This window comes from Cygnus olor, chromosome 2 (genome assembly GCF_009769625.2).
Source record: "Cygnus olor isolate bCygOlo1 chromosome 2, bCygOlo1.pri.v2, whole genome shotgun sequence".
Lineage (NCBI taxonomy): Eukaryota > Metazoa > Chordata > Aves > Anseriformes > Anatidae > Cygnus > Cygnus olor.
In genome coordinates this window covers 131,386,035-131,404,818 of record NC_049170.1, presented here as the reverse complement: position 1 = coordinate 131,404,818, position 18,784 = coordinate 131,386,035, and the positions used below count along the sequence as shown (strand labels likewise).

Below are 18,784 nucleotides of genomic sequence, written 5' to 3'. Positions count from 1 at the left end.
ATTAACACTGTACATAGCATGCAAGATGCTGCATGTTTAATTGCGTTCTGCTTCTCTTTATGGAGCAGCAGATGCTATGAAGCATCTATTTTTCTAGTGTGGATTCTGACAGCAATAAAACCTTGCTTATGATATGCTGTGATTGCCATTCCAAAAAAGTCAGAAATTGTCCCTGAGCTGGGTTAGCACTTTAATCATAGAATCATAGAATTGTAGAATCCTAGAATCATAGAATCAAAGAATGGCTGGGGTTGGAAGAGACCTTAAAGATCATCTAACTCCAACTCCCCTGCCACAAGCAGGGATGTCACCCACTAGACCAGGTTGGCCAAGGCCCCATCCAGCCTGGCCTTGAACACCTCCGGGTTGGTGCATCCACAGCTTCTCTGGGCAACCTTTGCCAGTGCTTCACTACCCTTTCAGTGAAGAATTTCCTTCTAATGTCTACTCTAAATTTATCCTCTTTTAGTTTAAGACCATTCCCCCTTGTCCTATCATTGTCTACCTAGGTAAATAGTCCTTATCCATCTTTTTTATAAGACCCCTTTAAGTAAGAAAAGGCCACAAGGAGGTCTCCCTGGAGCCTTCTCTCATCCCCATGATGTTAATGTCAAGCCCATGATGGGTTCTATTCTAGAAACCAGACATAGTCCAAATCACATCTCAAGAAGCAGAGCTGAGATGGTGACTTTCATGGTCAGTGCAAGATTTCCCTTGTTTTATTCCACTAATTCCTAAATAGGCAGTATCTGGTTTTATCAGGCATATTTTTTGTTGTTGTTCAATTGGTTTGTTGTTGGTGTTTTCTTTTTAGCTTTAAAAAAAAAAAAAAAGTGTAATTCAAATAGGTTATCTAATAAAATAAGCAAGTAGTGTCTTCTTGTTCTCATATTTCTCTGCATACAGGTTTTAAGGCTTTCAACTTCTGAATCACTTGGAAGAGCCTTGTGATACCCATGCTGTCTTTTGTTTTCCTAGCTCATTTGGCTCTTGTTCTCGTTCTTGTATCTACCTTATCCACTGAGCTCTCAACCACATTTCTTCTTTGTGATTCAAGAGCAGCTTTCACCTTCATTTACCACACACATTAATTTGTTTCAGGGAAGTACATGTATTATTCTCTTACTCTAGGTTTTACTTCAGCAAAATTGGTAAAGTCTGTGAGAAAATAAAACTTAAGTGCCTAATCAGTACATAAATATATTTTATGTCAAAGCTATGCTGATTCACAATTTCTAAGAATATTTTTGAAATTACAGTTGTTGAGAATTTTTTTAATTGATCTAATCAATTTAATTTTCCATATCTGACATTTGGAATCCAGACCTTGAAATAATAATTAAAAAAAAAAAAAAAAGTTTGGAAAAATATATATATTTTTAACATCAGAAAAGTGGCAAGTTTCCTTCTGCTTTATTGAGAATTTTGACTCCTGTTCTGATTGACAGAGAACATGCATGAAGTCAGCAGTATGGCAAGGGGAAATTAAATACCTTCCGCTTGAATTTATTTTTAGTGACAGTTTTGACAATATATTTTCTGATGCTGACAAAAAATAGCAGGAATTAATAAGAATGAGGTGCCCACAGGTAAAAGGTTTCTTCTACCATTTCAGTTTTATTTGTCAGGAAGGAAATACAGCCATAAGTAACTGCTCCTGAAGTGAAAGAGAAATTCCATTTTCCTATCATATACATATCAGGAGGGTATAGAAATGACAAGGTCATGTTGCTTCCCTAAGTCCAAAATGGTTGCAATAAATTCTGCATTTTTTAATTCAATTTAGAAAGCTGTCCTGCAAGGCTGCATATATTAGTACTAGCATTCATGGAATCAATTTTTATTTCCATATTATAAACTCCATATTGTCTAGCACACAGCATGCCTATAACCTCTTTGTGCATTGCCAGCAATATATCTGTATCACATTTCTCCAAATAGACTTAATATGCTTGAAAGTCTGCATAACAATATGCCCTTTAGAGCTCTTTTAAATGTCTGCATCTTTGAAATAAACAGCCTTCGAACAGACTATGCATGCTTCTCTGTATTTTGTGATATGCAGCAGCCAGATAGGGCTGTGACATGTCACTAAAAAATTCAGTGGCAATATGTATTTTTCCTACATTCTCATCAGTTACAAAATCCTTCTGAAGCATATCACTTTAATAAGAAAATGTTTTATTCAACCAACACACACACGTAGGAGCTAACCTTTGCCATGGGAAAGTATTAAACAGCACCATTTCCACAAAGTTTTCAGATCCTTCTGGTAGCAAAAGAATATCACCTGCTTCGTGTGGTGTGCAAAAAGATTACCCCTTTTTACCTCCCAGGCAGAGCAGCAGGGTATGTAAAAGCCTTCTTTTTCAACTCGCTCCTGGCATCTGAAACGAAAATTATAGTTTTTTTATAACCCATTTATCAAAGAAGGAGTAATGTTAGGGGAAAAAAAAAATACATTGATGCACACCTCACATCAGGAAAAAATATGTTATTGCCATGACAGCAGCATAAATAAATAAATAAATAAGAACAATTAGCTTTAAAAGATCCCAGTAAAGCAGTATGAATCTGAAAAAAAAAAAACCACACAACCAAGCAGCGCTTGTGGTAGAAATGATAATAAAGGAAAAGAGTGAGGAAAAAATATACAAATTTAAACAAACCAAAAAGCTAACAGCCATAAGCAAATGTTTTTACAGGTCTAAACACATATACGAATTAACATTCTACAATTTTCCTTAGCTATATCTGCAGTTGTAACCACACAGGAGATTACATGAAAATAAGGTAAGAAATGTCCTGGAGAAATACTAGTGACAGATTTGCAGTTTAATAAGATTTTGCTAACCTGGGTCACTCAGATCATAAACTATTTGGAAAAAAAAAAAAAAAAAAAAAAAAAAGCACCCTTCTCACAAACTCTTTCATAATTGTTTCTGTTTGATGAAGGGCTGCCCTTAATCTGCTACAGCCCTTCCCCCTGGTTTTGCTATGATGTTATTTTCCCACTGCCTTTGGAGCCTAGGGAAGTTGGGCTGTTGCTTGACTGCACTAAATTTAGGACTCCCAATCTTATTCCTAACTTCTTCAAGAACTCGCTCACTCACTCTTCCCATTCCCAGCAATCAGACCCCATGAAAAGAGCATGTATATTCAGCAGCTGTCACTGGAAGGGGATCAACAGTTACCTTAGCTGTCTTCCCACCACCTCTAATGTCCACGTTCCCAGACCTTTAAGATTTCCTGACTCCACTGAAATCTGTTTTACTAATCTCCAGACCCCGAGTACTCTCTATTTTAGTTCTCCTTTAATTCATCCTTTAAGAACAACACTCCTCTGCTTTTCAATATGATATGTACACTATGTACTCTGCAGAATAAAAGCCTAAGTGGAGTCATCTCTGCTCTCAGTTGAGGCCAGGTAAGGTGCTTCACACCTCATCAGCTGCAATATGTCTTGCTCTGTCTAAGCTACAAGGTCATATCATCTCAATTTACCTCTCTTACTCTTACAGACTTGAAAAACTGGCAATTTTTAGCATGAACAATCATCTAATTTTGGTTCAGAATTATTTATCTAAATCCCAGTCCTGTCTTTGCAGGTTGGTAATTCCACTGCAACGGGAAGGGGCCCCATAGGATGTGTCCACATTCCATCCAATATGTAGTAAGCATGACCTGCCTTAGTAAAACTGAGCTACAGACTTCTCTGTTATATATATCAACATGCTTTCAGTTTCAGTCAATTTTCAGTTCCAGCTCTACCACAGCAATTATGAAACAGTTGTGGATTTTGGTGTTGTTGTTACTGTTGTTTGATTGTGGTTTTTTTTCAGGAACTTATCACCTTTTCATTGTATCTCATCTGGAGACAACCTCCATAGCTTTAGAAATTTCAGATGAAGAAGCTACTGAGCAAGGGTCATTTCCTCTTCTTGTTTAACACTCATCTTTCTTTCAAGATGTGACCTAAATTTCAGTGATGTACTTGAAATCTTTAAGATTAGCTACCATGAATTTCCATCTAAGATAAATGTACTTACCTGAAAGGTAAGCAACTAATGTAATCATTGCTAAGGCTTAGTTTATAGTTAACAGAAAAAAAGAAAAAAAAACTAACGTGAATAGATAACAGTTCACTAATGTTGTCATTAAACTCAGGTTTGGCTCAATATTTAAAGCTTTCTATCTCTACCCTAAGCCAGAGAAAAGGATTCATTGTTCTTAATTTTGAATAATTCCAGACTGCAGCATTTAAGCTATGTTAACCCATGTCACACTTCTTAGCAAAACGCACCACAGAGGAAATGAACAGGAAAAATTCTGAGCCATCTTTCAAACAACAATGGGAATTTGGAGATAGATTTCTGCAAGTATTTATTCTTTGAGGATCTTATTCACAGAACAAAATATAAGAGACTCAAGTAACAGAATTTGTGAGGCATTTACTTTCTCTCAGTGAAAACTGAGAGGATCCTTCAGAAAACAAGGAAATTACAGCCACTCAATCCCAAACACCTTTGTGAGATCAGTGTGTGCACCAACAGGGTCTTTTTTGACCTCAGTGGAGCATTTCACCTCCAGCAGTTGTGTAATTAGCTGGAATGAGTGTTAGACCACTTGTACTTTCTTCATTGCTATTAGTGTTAAGTACAGACTCCGGCTGCTGTATCACAAAGGATGATAGGCAATTGCCATAACCAGCCTATCTGCTATCTTTTCAAGTTCAAGGAGTCTTCTCAGCATAGTGATTTCCGGGGATATAGACACTCTTGGCAATTCGAGGCGGAAGGTGAATTACTTTTGCACTTTTTGTTTTAAATTAACAGGATCAGTTCAGGAAATGGTTGACTCAGTTGCTAGCCCATGAGAGACACCCATTTAATAGGAAATCATATTTCAGAAAGGTGAGTTCTCAGATGAATAGAATAGAACAGAAAACATTGCAGGCAAAGTCACAGTATCAGTAAACGTTTCAGAGTTGCAGACTCATCAGAAGAACTTTACTCATTACTATCCAAAAAGATTGAGCATAGTAGAATAAAAGTGGATTTGAAGAATAATAGTAATGGTTAAGGACACACAAATACAAAAGCAACTTCTCTGAAGAAAGACTGAAAAGACTGGGATTGTTTTCTTTGGAAAGGAAAAGTATAAGGGATAACTTGAATTAAAATATATAAAATAGCAAAAGCGTATTGGAAGGTACCGCTCTGATTCTCTTCCTCATCTCTAAAATGGGGTAAATATCCTGTATACCTTTTATCTGGAGTTTCAGAATGAGAATAAAAGCATCAAAGCCTTAACAAATATGACTTCAAAATAAATAAAATTAAAGATTAAATATATATATATATAATGGATCCAGCAGAACACTTAGATTCATGGTAAAGATTTGATAACTTTAGAAATATCTCATTGATACTGTAAGTTAGTATATCTCTGACTGATGTAATGATCAGGAGCAGGGAAGATATATATCCATTTTAATCCACTGCAATTGCTTATGTCCCTGTTAACATGGCCATTTGCCCTGATCATCTTTTGTTGCAGATTATCTTCAGACTGTGAGGTGCATGTTCTTCAAAATGATATTCGTATTCCAGATTAGTTCCAAAGGACTCTACTGTTATTAATGTTATTATCACAGGAATGAGGAATAAGCTGCTGTCCACAGGGTATGGTATACATGCAGTGGTTGCACCAGTACTATTTCTACTAGGAATGTCATTTCCTACTGAAACATTTATGCTACTACCTTCCTTAGTGTGGGCACAGCTGCACTACATCTGTGTGTGTGTGTACTGGGGAACAGTGTGTTCTCCTTCCCTGCGGGGGAATAGATACGCTAAGATAGCACCTTTATCCTGGTGTATCTACATCCTCACAAGAATGTAATTAAGCAGTGCAATCTTCCTGTGATTAATTTCAAATCAACATCCAAACTTATTATTTTATTAACTACTACAGAACTGGAAAGGTGTTGCTACTATCCAGCACAGGTTCATAGGCACTAATACATTTCTACTAGAAAATAAGCTATCTCACTCTGACATATAAGAGCTTAGAATCAGAAGTTGTGATAACATAGTACCTAATGGTATTTATTATACCATTTAGAAAGGGCTCTGAGGACTTAAATAACTAGTATTTGCATATTACATTCACTTTCAATATCCAATATAGCATCATCGTTAAGTTAATTTGTTTCCCCAAGCTAGCAAAGTGGTTGTTTTGCTAATAGGTATTTCCAGGCTCTCCCTTGCTCCTCTTAGCAATAAATCAGTAAGTTGCCCAGCACCATAGTTTAAACCACTTGTTTTGCTCAAGGTGTTTTGGCATGGCTGCTCCTCATTTCCTTTTAAAACACATACTTATTCCGAAAATAATATCTACTTCTGGCATATAAGTGCCCTTGACTAAGAATTATCTCAGTTTGGTAAAGACAGGGAAAAAAAAAGAAGAAAAAAAAAAAAAAAAAAGAAAGAATTATCATCTTTTCCTTTTATCAGAAAAGTCTCAGAAATGGAAAAACAATGTCTTATGCTGGCCACCTTGAGACTCAAGACAGTGGAGATCATTTCCTGGGTTTTCTACATTTGTTTTGCACGATCTTGACAAAATTGTCTGATCAGGTTTGTAGATTAGTGGTTGCAAGCTTCAAGGTAAACCTTAGTACTGTTTCTCTATCAGTTACACGGTTCAAACATCTACTGCACACATCTGCAAAACATCATAGAATGGTTTTGGTTGGAAGGGAACTTTAAAGACAACCTAGTCCACTCCCCCCTGCCATGGAGTTGGCATCTTTCACTAGATGACCAGGTTGCCAAAGCCCCATCCAATCTGACCTTAAACACTTCCAGGGATGGAGCACCCACAGCTTCTCTGGGCAACCTGTGCCAGTGCCTCACCACTTTCATAGTAAAGAATTTCTTCTTAATGTCTAATCTAAATCTAACCTTTTTTACTTTAAAATTATTACCCTTTGTCCAATCACCACATTTCCTGAGAAAGGCTTTTAGCATTCTTTCAGGAGGATGTGATGGTCATTTTCCACTGTTTTAGTTCTCCACCTATAAAGTCAGACAAAAATACTTTTTCCTGCTAACATTTGTTTGCCTTCATTAAGCCCTCTTTACTATCCCAAAGGTTAACCATGTGGTATAAGAGTTAATCCTAACTAGTGCTAGTTAAAATTGTCTGAATGCTTTTTCCATGTCCCATTGCTTCATATTTTTACTTTCACATAGTTTGCAGCATTAGGCAATCATAAACTAGTTATGCTAGTTAATCTCTTTAGTAAAAGATTATATACTTAAAGTACCCACTTGCAAAGCAATTTTGAGCAAAGGCAATAGAGCTACTCAGCATTCACCCCTTGCAGAATTCATTTGCCTCTTTTCTGCCTCCAGAAATGAAGGGGGGAAAAAAAAAAGAAAAGAAAAAAAATATTTGAAATGTTCACCCCATTGCTGGCTGGTCAAGTTAGGATGTTTCTATTTTCTTATAGAAATAAGAAAGTACCATTCCTACTCTTTCATCTGACTGTGCTAGATGACCACTCATTTGTCCTCCTCCTGCTTAAATTTACAGGTAGAAGTAGAGTTGGATTTATGAAGATTTTCAGAGAAGTTATAATGCAAAAATATTGTATAGTGAGCCACCTCTTTCCAAGATGCATAATTATAAGACGATAACTGAGAACAGGTGACATCTCACTAGAATTTGAATTATGTCAAGCATAACTGTTGGGAAAACAGATTTCCATTTTACACTAAATCTTCCTTTTCCCGATAAGATTCATTTCAAAGAGCACATCAACAACTACAAAAAGAAAAAAGAAAAAAAAAAGAAAAAAGAAAAAAAAATAGCATGGGAGTACTCCATTTAGCACCACTGAACAGCAGTGATATATGTGTAGTAGTGTTGCGTCCCATGTCATTCCAAGATTTGCAGGCTCCAGTCCCATGGCACAAGCTGCCATGCTCAGGGAGGCCCTGCCCTTTGCCTGAGCTTTCTCTGCTTACCTCTCCACCCTGTATCAGTGAGTAGTGTTTTGTGATGTATCCTCAATATTTCATTACTGCTGCCTTTTGCATTTAAAACCAGTCAGGAATTCTTTAGATATAAACAAAAATACAGTTATCTGAACAGTACTTTGAAAACCTATAGTGGTCTAAAAGAATTATAATTGCATGAAGAAAAATGAATTGATTTAATGTTACAGTAAAAGGACTACCATAGCAATAAGGATCAAGGCCTAAAACACTGGGCAATTAGCAATCTGTCTACATTAACAAAATTTTTCAGCTGGTCATAAAACCATAAATCCTAAATTATGATTATTGCTTTTCCACAGGAAATGTCTTTGGCTAGTTTTCAATATAAACAGGAAAACAGAAAACTGTCTGAAGACTTTGTCCACATATCACATTGCTTTGTGGCTTTAACTTCTCGTGATTTAAAACATAAGGCAAGCACTAAAATGCCTCACTTCACATGCAAATTCGAGATGACAATGTAACTAAGGATGAAAATCTGTTTTGTATGTTTCCCAGCGGATTATACAGCTGTATATACCCTCCCTCCAATAAGTATTTTTGAACCTTTTAAACGCTATTTAGAGTCCTTGAAATATCTTTCATCTCATTAGTTGCAATGCAAGTAAAGACCTAAGTCCTGAGATGATTTATATATGAATTTCCAGACTGTCTGATAATGAATGTAGGATTGCTCATTTTGTGGTTATCAGTAATTCTGGAAGTAAGGTCCAGTTGTAGTGTACAGAATTTTGTAAGAAAGAGCTAAAAGTACAGTCTGCTTGTTGACTGGCAAAGATTTTCCGGTCACTGCAGACTAGTTAATAAAGCCATTGATTACTTGAAAGTCTAGCAGAGCACTAAAAATTCCCTGGTGTTAAAGAAGTAGAAAAGATTGAAAACACAACAGAGAACAATATTAAATAAAAAGTGCTTATGCCTCACTTGGAATATGCTTTGGGACATTTTATTCATAATTTAAAAAAAAAAAAAAAAAGTCTGTCCAGAGTAACAATAAACATCCTAAAAAATACATATGAAAAGCTTTCGAAGGTAGAAGAGAGAAGAGAAAAGAGAAGTCAAAACAGAAGTGGGAATTGGTCAATACTGAAAAAAAATAATTAGACATTTTTTCTTATCACAATTACCGAGAAAGCAGTTAAACTGTCTGTAAAAGAAAAACGAAAAAGATGAATATCTGAAAAAAGGTTCTGACCCTGCAAATATGCACACGGCTTAACTTTAAGCATGACTATAGTCAACTGGTTTAAAGCTCAACAAGTGTCTAAAAATTGGCCAAACTGGGCCAAAATGGAAAATAAAAATTAAATGGGACAACTAAAATATATTCAGAGAACTAATAAAAGGGATGAAAGAGATTGACTTGAAGAAAGAGAAGCATTTCTTGAATTTGGAGATGAGAACTTGGCTATCAAAATCATCCCTTTTTTTCCTTCGTAACCTACTTTCCTCTCTCCTCTATGTGGTCTATCCAGACTGCACCCCCTTCGGGCATGTGATCACTTCTCACCTGTTTGCAAGCATTATTTCAGTTTCTATGTAAGTAACAACAGCTTTACAACAACAGCTTTACAACAACATCTTACCTAGCAGAGAAAAAGTTAAAGGTTTTGATAGCGACTGCATTGGATTCACAGGGAACTTAGGCTATTTCAAGTAGCAACAGTTTCAATACTGTCTATGGAAGAGAGCTATTATTAAAATTAGTACCATAAACATTGCTCGTTCACTTTTTTTTGTTGTTCTTGTTCTACCATATCTCCATAAGTCTTTTTATTCTCTGTTTTTAAAGGAAGAAAAGTCTCGTCTGCTATACTGAATAGAGCATACAACACTCACAGATGGCACACATACAGAGTCTGCATGATAATACATTTACAGAAAATACCACAGTCACTGCACTTAAATGCCATTTGAAAGAGGGACAAAGTTCACATCACAGTGAGTATCTTTTTTTCCCTTGCTTTCTTTTTAAGCCACTGACTTAGCTTCTCAGGTATCTGTTGGGTTTTTATCACTCCTTATGCTATCACAGGAGATTCTGTATAGAGATAAGACTAAACTATTTTTAGGTAGTAAGCAGATCTGTACAAAACTCAGTTATTTCATGTTGCGGGGATTCATGAAGTCTTTTGGTTTTTGATTTATTTGATCTCACATACTCAGAGCTATGCTTTGAATTTTATATTCAGATAAATCTAAAAATTCAAGGCAAAATTCATTTAAAAGTGCCAATAAAGCCTTCCCACTGCAGACAGGCTGCATGAAAGTAATTATAACTGATTTCATTTGTATTTGAAAGAAAAAGCACAGCCCAGACCTGGTTCACTATAAAATTTCACCAAGTGTTACCTTAATCTAACACAAAATTTGAGGGTTTGGCTCTCCATTGGGCTGAAGATATAATGTGTAATTTTTTGCTAATTTAAAATCTAATGAGTTTTGTATAACTTTAGATTTTATAATGAAAATCCTACATGGCTTAAAGTTTAAAATCAGATAAAACAGTTATAATAGTTTGCCCTCTTTATGGGTAACCAGAGACTTAACAGCTCAATCCATGTTGTTTACAAAATGAATGATGAAAATTTCATCTTTGTAGAATCCTCAATATTTCCTTCATGCTCTTCATAGAAACCTTCCCTTTTTCCTTCTCTCTCCTTCCCCCCTCCCTCATTGTGCTCTCTTCTTTTTGTGAGGTCTCCTGTCATATTCTGTCTCAGGTCTGTAGGTTCTTTGTAGAAAGGATCAGTGTTTTGCTACTGTATCACTGTACTGTTTAGCATTAAGAATTCTGTGTGAAAGCAGCCCTTGGCTTTTGTACCATTGTACAAACAACAGACCCACCTCTGGAAATACATGATGAGGCTGGACTCACAGGATTCACCACATTTAAAAGAAAAGTATTCAAACTTGAAAAGAATTCCCCATTTCTCTATAGACTTATGTCCTTGACCAAGATGTGGCAGAAAACCTGTCTTCCACAGCTGGCATAGCTACTTGTTTCTCTTGGTACTGCATTAAATTCAAACTCTGACCCTCAGCATTCAGCTCTAAGAAAAACCCTGAAGAAGCACAATACTCTGCCTGGTTTCTTTAAACAGGGCTTTTAAATAAGTGTCACATTTGCCTTTCAGACACCACTGCTACTCTTTGATATTAGCCTCCAGTGAAGTACTCACTGATTTTTTCTCCATGCTTGCTTGCAAGTGAGTCAGCCCCAGCTACACTAATGCCTTTCCATGTCTCCTCCAATGCTGCAGCCCTTCCCCACGCAACACTCTGCCTCCTCAGAGCTGTAAAGACTGTGTGCCACAATGGCAGCTGTTTTGAATGCTGACAAGAACCTTCATTTGTTGGGAGACAACACATACTCTCCATCTCTATGCACAAGCTCAGCAGCAGAATGACACCAAGGGTCCCAAGTGCTGCTGGAATTTACCCATGGCTTGAGGGAGATGTTTTTAACAGCAGATGCTGGAGCTGAGCAGCCCAAGTAGACTGCCATAGTAGGGCACTCATCCAGTATAGGGTTCGGTGAATAACAGCAGCAGTTATTAAGTATAATTTTCAGAGCAACCTCCATTTACCAGGTCAGTGCCCCAGCAAATGAATAAAAATAACAGATACGAAGTAAGTGTTTTAGTTTGAAAGGTTGAGCTAACGCTCAACCCACCCTTCTTCCTTACAGTAGATATTGTCATTTAAGAGGATAATCCAATTTTGCTTTGGAAGGATGCTCTAAACAAAGAATCTTCTGCAGCAGAGCTGCCTGGGAGGCTTTGAGGGTTCAACCAAGTTTGACTCTGTGCTGTTCCTGACAAACAATATCCTCTAGCTGCTGCATAGCACACGTATACTCTCTGCAGCACAGTACCTAGTGACTTCAAATGAAAAAAAAAAAAAAAAAAACAGCCCAGTCAAGCCTGTATAAACTTTCTGCGATTTATAGAGACAATTTTTCTAGGACCAACAATATTACACTTTTTCACAGAAAAACAAGTTTGCAGAAAACTGTTTGCTCTTGAACAGTCAAAACTTTACGACTGTGCATATAACTACTCAGTATTCATAAAAAAAGGAGTCACAATCACTCCTCAGAAAGTCTGTAATCAATTTTTTTTCAACATGTAAAGATGCACTGGTCATCTGCTTCATTTATTCTGCTGTAAGCTCTTTCTGTTCAACAAACACTGCCATATGGAACCTCATAAAATATGTAGAGAAATCTAAGCTAATATCAAAACTGAGAACCTCTATTACTTTCCAAAAATTTAGAAATAGTGTGCTAGATATTTTGGAGATAAAATTAAAAATAAAATAGCCAATCCTTTGAACGTGTGATAATGTGTCCTTTAACCTTGTGCTAATAGAAATATCAGCCTTTCAGCTTCTACTCTTTGTACATGGAAAACATTCAAGGAAAGAGGTCCATTTCTCTTATGCATGACTTAGTAGTCCTTTTGTTTTTAAAGAAATTTCAGGAAAAGCACCTGCAATAAAGTCTAAATATCGCATGTCATATAATAGATAACACTGTTGCCTTCACCACATTCTATCTATGCATTTATATTTGGAATGCTGATCTCTTTATGTGTTTTGATTGCTGTAGGTCTAAGTAAAAAAAAAAAAAAAATCTGCTGAAGCCTCTGTATTCTGCATCTAACTGAAGATAACCATGGTTACAATGCCAAGTGCTAAGCATGAAATTGCAGGCTTTAGATGCAGCAAAAATGATATATTGGCTCTCTGCATACACAGACACATCTGCACCAGATCTCATATTGTGTACTAAGAACAGACTGTTTACAAGATAAGGTGACTGACATTCTTAATTATAGATGCATACCTCCAGATAAAAGAAGATTATTATTTGCATAACCTGATTGCTTACTAGAATAATATACAGTGTTAGAGCTAATAAAAAAGGTTTTGATAACTTTGAGACCAAGAGGTAATCCTTCTTTTGTTTTGTTTTTGTGGAAAACACATGTAGTCTCCTGGTCTTTATATACATTCATAATTGTATATATACTGGATACACATGTTCACACATACATACCCACACTGAGAAAGAAGAAAGTGTAAGACAGATTCAGAATTAGAGCTCAAAACAGAAAGGATTCTCAGAATTTTTCTCATCACTAACAAGAAAGCAACTGTCACTGTCACCTAATTTAACACAGATTTGTTATCCTATCACTTTAGGATAATCAAAATAACCTATCATTCAAATTAACCCTTTGTATGTAACAAATAAAACAAAATTTAAAAAGGAGTACAGAGATAGGACCAGAATAGTTTTAGATTCTTTTCCCTAATTCTTTCCTGTAGCATTTTACTAATGAGATACACAGTGAAATTACATCACTCATGCATTATTTAACAACATGTCCTCTGGAATTTCTACAGCTTGAGCTTAGATGACTCATAAGCTTGAAATCAGGGCAGCTGTAGGCAATTTAGGTTTCAGAACATAGAGCAACAGTGTACATATTTTTCTACATCTATTACTTTTCAATAAATAGAAATTATTATATTATTTTTTTAAATGATCTAACTGGGGAAATGAACATGTCCTTGGAATGACAGTTGCAGAAAAGTGATCTGGATGTGATGACTGATTTTCTACACCTAGATGTGGTGGTCAGGTAAATTCCTGAAAGCCAGATGTAGAAATCTTCACATTGGTAAAAATTACTATGATTCAATGAGAGAAAAATTTTGCCCAACCAGGCAAGAAAATAGCAATGTCAAATGTGTACTTGTTTACAAAGTGTCAGAAGTTCACTTATTAGTAGGTCCTATCATCCAAAGCATAGATGTGTCAATGTAATGCTAGCAGCAGCTATTGGACAAACAGCAGCGAGTTTCCTACCATTACAAGGCTTTATGCAGCTGTTTTACTGCTAGGTATGTTCTCCAGGGCAAGCCTGAATGTTTTTTTCAACTAAGCTAACTATGAAGGACACATCTGAAGTAAATGGTAAAATTAGATTTCCCCAGCTGGCAGTCTTTAATTTTGGAATCTAACAAAATGATGGTAAAATGCAGCATAACATTCAGAGCAAGGCCTGTCTCATAATCATATCTCAAATGATTCACCCACAAGCAGGAGGGCAGTTTGATAAAGCTTAGTGACACATGGAGAACGTAAAAAAAAAATATATATATATGTATATATATATATAGGTTGCCCTTGTTTTATTCAGCGTTTATAGCACATTTTAGGGCCACACTTACTTTCCTTCCACAAAATAGCCTGAAAAAAAGGTGGTCGGTCCACTGCAAGGGAATTTCTTTCTCACAATTCTGGTCTTTGGTAAATAGTCCTCAAAAAAATGTCCAAATATAGGCTGGCAGTAACCGCAAAAGGCAGAGGCCCTCACACAAGCAGGGCCAAGCTCTGTGGGCCACACCATCTCTCTGCTGTTCAGAGCGGATGGGGTAACTGTGCTTCCCTCCATTAGCTATGATCCATGTTCACTGGGAGCTGTAGGGGGCAACAACAAAAACGTCACAACTGTTTGTTGACTGTTTGTTCACCCTGCTCAGCTGAGACAGAGTTTGTCCTTCAGTTGTGCCTTGATATCAACTGTAGTAGGGCAAAACATTATAATAGATATATACATGCATTTCTAATATTGGCATACGCGTGCATAACCACACACACTCAGCAACACCATATGTAGCATCAGATACTAAGTAAAGCCCTTTGCTTTCAAGCACACTGATGTGACGTGGAATCTGTTTGATCAGCAGAGGAAGCCAGTTGTGTATGTGAAGATCAGATGCTAGCTTTGAGAAGCTTCAGTCCAGAGACTGCTCCCTTGGCAAGCTAGTCTCAGTGGCTGCAGTATTACACAGGGCAGAAAAGGTGACTTCTCAGATAACTAAGACCAGACAGACTCTCTCTTTACAGACAAACCTGAAGAGGAAAGGAAGGCAGAGAAGCCACAGAGAAATAGTAAAACACATACCTTGTGCTCCAAAACCTCCATGACTTGCTGCTGTGAGTAGCTCTGGATTCTGGAGTGATCTTCAAAGTCATGGCACAGTGATTCAACCCAGAAGACCAAAACCACATGCATAAAAGTTTCATGGGGATATTTTCTTCCTTCAGAGAAAAAAAAAAAATCTCCAGTGATTTTATGTCTACTTACTAAAAGAGAAATCTTATTGTTTATGACCTTTGCTTAACAACATAACCAAAGAGGTTAAGTCTTGACTGGGGCAGAGGGGAGACCTAGCCAGGGACAAGACACTGTGATACAGCCATTCTCTTGTAATTCAGTGCTTCTTTAATGAGGCAGTGTTAAAATTCAGCTTATTTTCCCTTATAAAGTTAATTAAAATCATTATCTTCTTAAACTCTCATCACTTCACTATGTCAGCATTGACTTTGTCTTTATTATAATAAAACCAATGGGACTCTATCCTGTCATTTGTTTGTGTTAGGATAGCTCATCCTATTTACCTGTTCTGACAGTTTTTCTGGCAGACTGTTCTTTCAGAGTTTATCCATCCAGTTGGACATTTGTACAGGGTCCAGCTCTCTCACTGAATTGTCATTGCCCTGAGGCATTACCGCAGCATAAACAATACATAACCATTCATCCTAGTCAAGGCCAATGGGTGACTGCAAATACAAAATCAATATGACAAACAAAGAAGTAGCAGTGGAGAGTAAAGCCACAAAGATGTATGTAAATGCTTGCCAGACGCTTAAACATCAATGAGGTACTTTCTTGTGAGCCACTGAAGTTGTGTGTACTTAGGATGACAGAAAACTAGACACCAGAGTACTAGAAACCCAAGAGTACTAGCAGATCCACAAGAAATAATTAGAATAAAATGTGCAAGTTAAATGAAATAAATTGCCATGTTACTTTGAGCTGTGCTTGTGGAGAGAAATACATATGCTTTCAGAATTTTAAATACGCCCTTAAAAAGATCTCCTTTTCCTATAGTTTTACCCCACCCCCAAAAAAAAAAAAAAAAAAAGAAAAAGAACTGTTTCGATCTTCTCATTCTTCCTAGCCTAGCCTCACGCCAACACCAAGTATCAGCCAGGATTTACACTGTACCACAACCCTTCCCAGAGGCTGCAATAGCACAGTGAGATCATAAAGCAGAATATATGAGCTCTTCATGTAATTGTCACTAAGGAAGACACATTTCTGACAGAGGTAGAGGAAGTGCAGCCAGTTCTTTAAGCCCTTTCTGGAAGTACCGCCTTAGGCCTGTCAGATGCAAGCTGCAGGCGGGAAGGATTTGTTGCATGCAGTGTGTAGGTTAGGACTACATTCAAGAAAGAACATATTATAATTTGTCTTCTTTCAGTCCATCTCCTGTAGCCATAGTTTCTGTTCTGGTGACTCTCAGATATCTTTCTTGACTTCTCAAAGCCATTTTATGATGAGATAACTAGTCAGACTCCCAGTAACACAGGAGTAAGGTTTTAAACAAGGAAATTCATACATTTTCTCTTAATACAGAAGAAAACACCTCTATTATTTAACAGGATGCAGTGTCTGCAGATACAGACAAGTAGAAGTTTACCCAACATTTTTTTTTTGAACACGAGTAGGAAATCTGTGGCATTCAGAGCCATCTTTGAAGGGAACACATTTGTGAGGATCATCTATAGCTTGCTTTCAGGAATGGTACTTTAAAGGAGCATATGTAATAAAAATGTCTCAGGGAAACTCAAAACCTAGCAACTCTGTAGTGCCACGTGGTGGTGTGCTCCGCCTGCCCCGCCTTCAGTCCGTTGCCTTGCTCAAACACTGGCCATTGCACCTGAGGCCTTGCTCAGGCAGATAGTGGAATCATGGAATATCCTGAGTTGGAAGGGACCCACAAGGATCATCAAGTCCAACTCCTGGCTCCACACAGGACCACTCAAAAATCAAACCACATGTCTGACCAGCACACTGGCTAAACTGAGACGTTGCTCAGGCAGATAGTGACTGCAATATCAGCTCAAACTAGATTCTGGAGAAACAGACATCTTGCTCAGCAGCTGAGGGCCAATGGAGCATGCACCAAAAAGTAATATGACTATTAGTCCATCCTCTTATCCTATAAATAACTAGCAGTCCAAGAGCCCTCGGAGCTCTTCTGCATGGCATCTGGTGGCACACCAACATCTCCCCTTGAGTAGGGCCACCTCTCAAGGTCATGCCTGCTGCAGAAATCCCTTATTGTTCACAACAGATTCCTTGCCAGAACAGAACCTCGGGACGTGGCTAATAGCTTGCTAAACTTTGTAAGCTTCACTAAGATTATATCTTAGATCAATTGCAACTACCTGAAAGGAAGGTGTGGGGAGCTGGGGGTTGGCCTCTTCTCACAGATAACTAGTGATAGGAGTAGAGGGTATGGCCTCAAGGTGTGCCAGGGGAGGTTTAGGTTGGAAATTAGGAGACATTTCTTCTCAGAAAGAGTAGTCAGGCATTGGAACGGGTTGCCCAGGGAGGTGGTAGAGTCACCGTCCCTGGGGGTGTTTAAGGAAAGGTTGGATGTGGTGCTTAGGGACATGGTTTAGTGACATTGGTAGTAGGGTGATGGTTGGACCAGATGATCTTGGAGGTCTTTTCCAACCCTAATGATTCTATGATATAAACCTTTAGACACAAACCACTGACCAAGTCTGGGACTAGGAGTGATTCAGCTGCACGTAAGCTCCTTTCCTCTTTGGTTTAGCAGTTTAAAAAGCAAGGGGGTCTACTCTGAACCCCATGACTCAATGGAGGTTCTCCCCGACACATTTTACTTACCCTGTCCTCTATGCAGTAAATAAGCAAGTGTACCTTGCCATCTCAAATCTTGTTAAGTCACTATCTTGTTTATGATTAAGCTTTGTTAGATCACTACATAATATCAATGAATACATTGATGCTTCTGTCTTACAAGTGAAGTGTATAATTTCATATGCAACTTGCCAAATTATACTTTTCCGGGCATTTTTTAAGTGAGATAAACACAGAGTCATTAGTATCACACCCTCTTCTTCCTTTTTTCTCTTCCCATGACTATCTTCCTTTACTACCTCCACATCCTTTGACTCCTTGGGGTAACTTGACCCCAAGTAGGCCTAAAATTTATCTCTGTTTTATCTTTTGTGTGACATATCTTAAAAGTCCTATCTACCTCTTGTAAGCAGTGAATTCCTTTCTTATACGTAGCCACCTTACTCCTTGTCCAAATTCTTGATCATCACATTCCCTCTTTCCAGACTCTGCATCTCAAGACTCCAGCAAAGGCCTAAGCAAAAGAGGATGTCCCTTTTCCTCCAATCTGTGTCATGTTCTTCACTTGTAAGCTCCAGACCACTCCTTAGCTCTGCATGGCTCTGCTCCTACCTCTTTCTCCTTACACTGGAGTTTGAAACAGCACTGTATGAGTTGCAGAATCTGCCCCTTCTACACATGCAGTTATGCTGAGACTTAACTCTTTCATATGCAACTATGAATTACAGGCCTCAGATTAAAAATAAATAAATAAAATAAAATAAATTTTTTTAGAAAAAAATGAGATTTTATAGTATGATATAATGGATACAAAGAGGCTAGAATCAGAGGTTATCCTGAGTTGGAAGGGACTCACAAGGGTCATCCATCAATTCCAACTCCTGGTTCCACAGAGGACCATACAAAAATCAAGCCATATGTCTGACAGCATTGTCCAAACACTTCTTGAACTCCTGCAGG

The 18,784-nt window shown here is 37.5% G+C and overlaps 1 long non-coding RNA gene across 1 annotated transcript; it reads right to left on the bottom strand.

Moving 5' to 3' along the window:
- Positions 1 to 2,169: 2,169 nt before the first annotated feature.
- On the bottom strand, positions 2,170 to 16,173 carry LOC121064537. Its single transcript, XR_005816541.1, has 4 exons — positions 16,121 to 16,173; positions 15,547 to 15,708; positions 15,050 to 15,186; positions 2,170 to 2,387 (listed from the first exon to the last, which is right to left on the bottom strand). It is a non-coding gene; the product is annotated as an uncharacterized LOC121064537 (long non-coding RNA).
- Between the last annotated feature and the right edge of the window lie 2,611 nt (positions 16,174 to 18,784).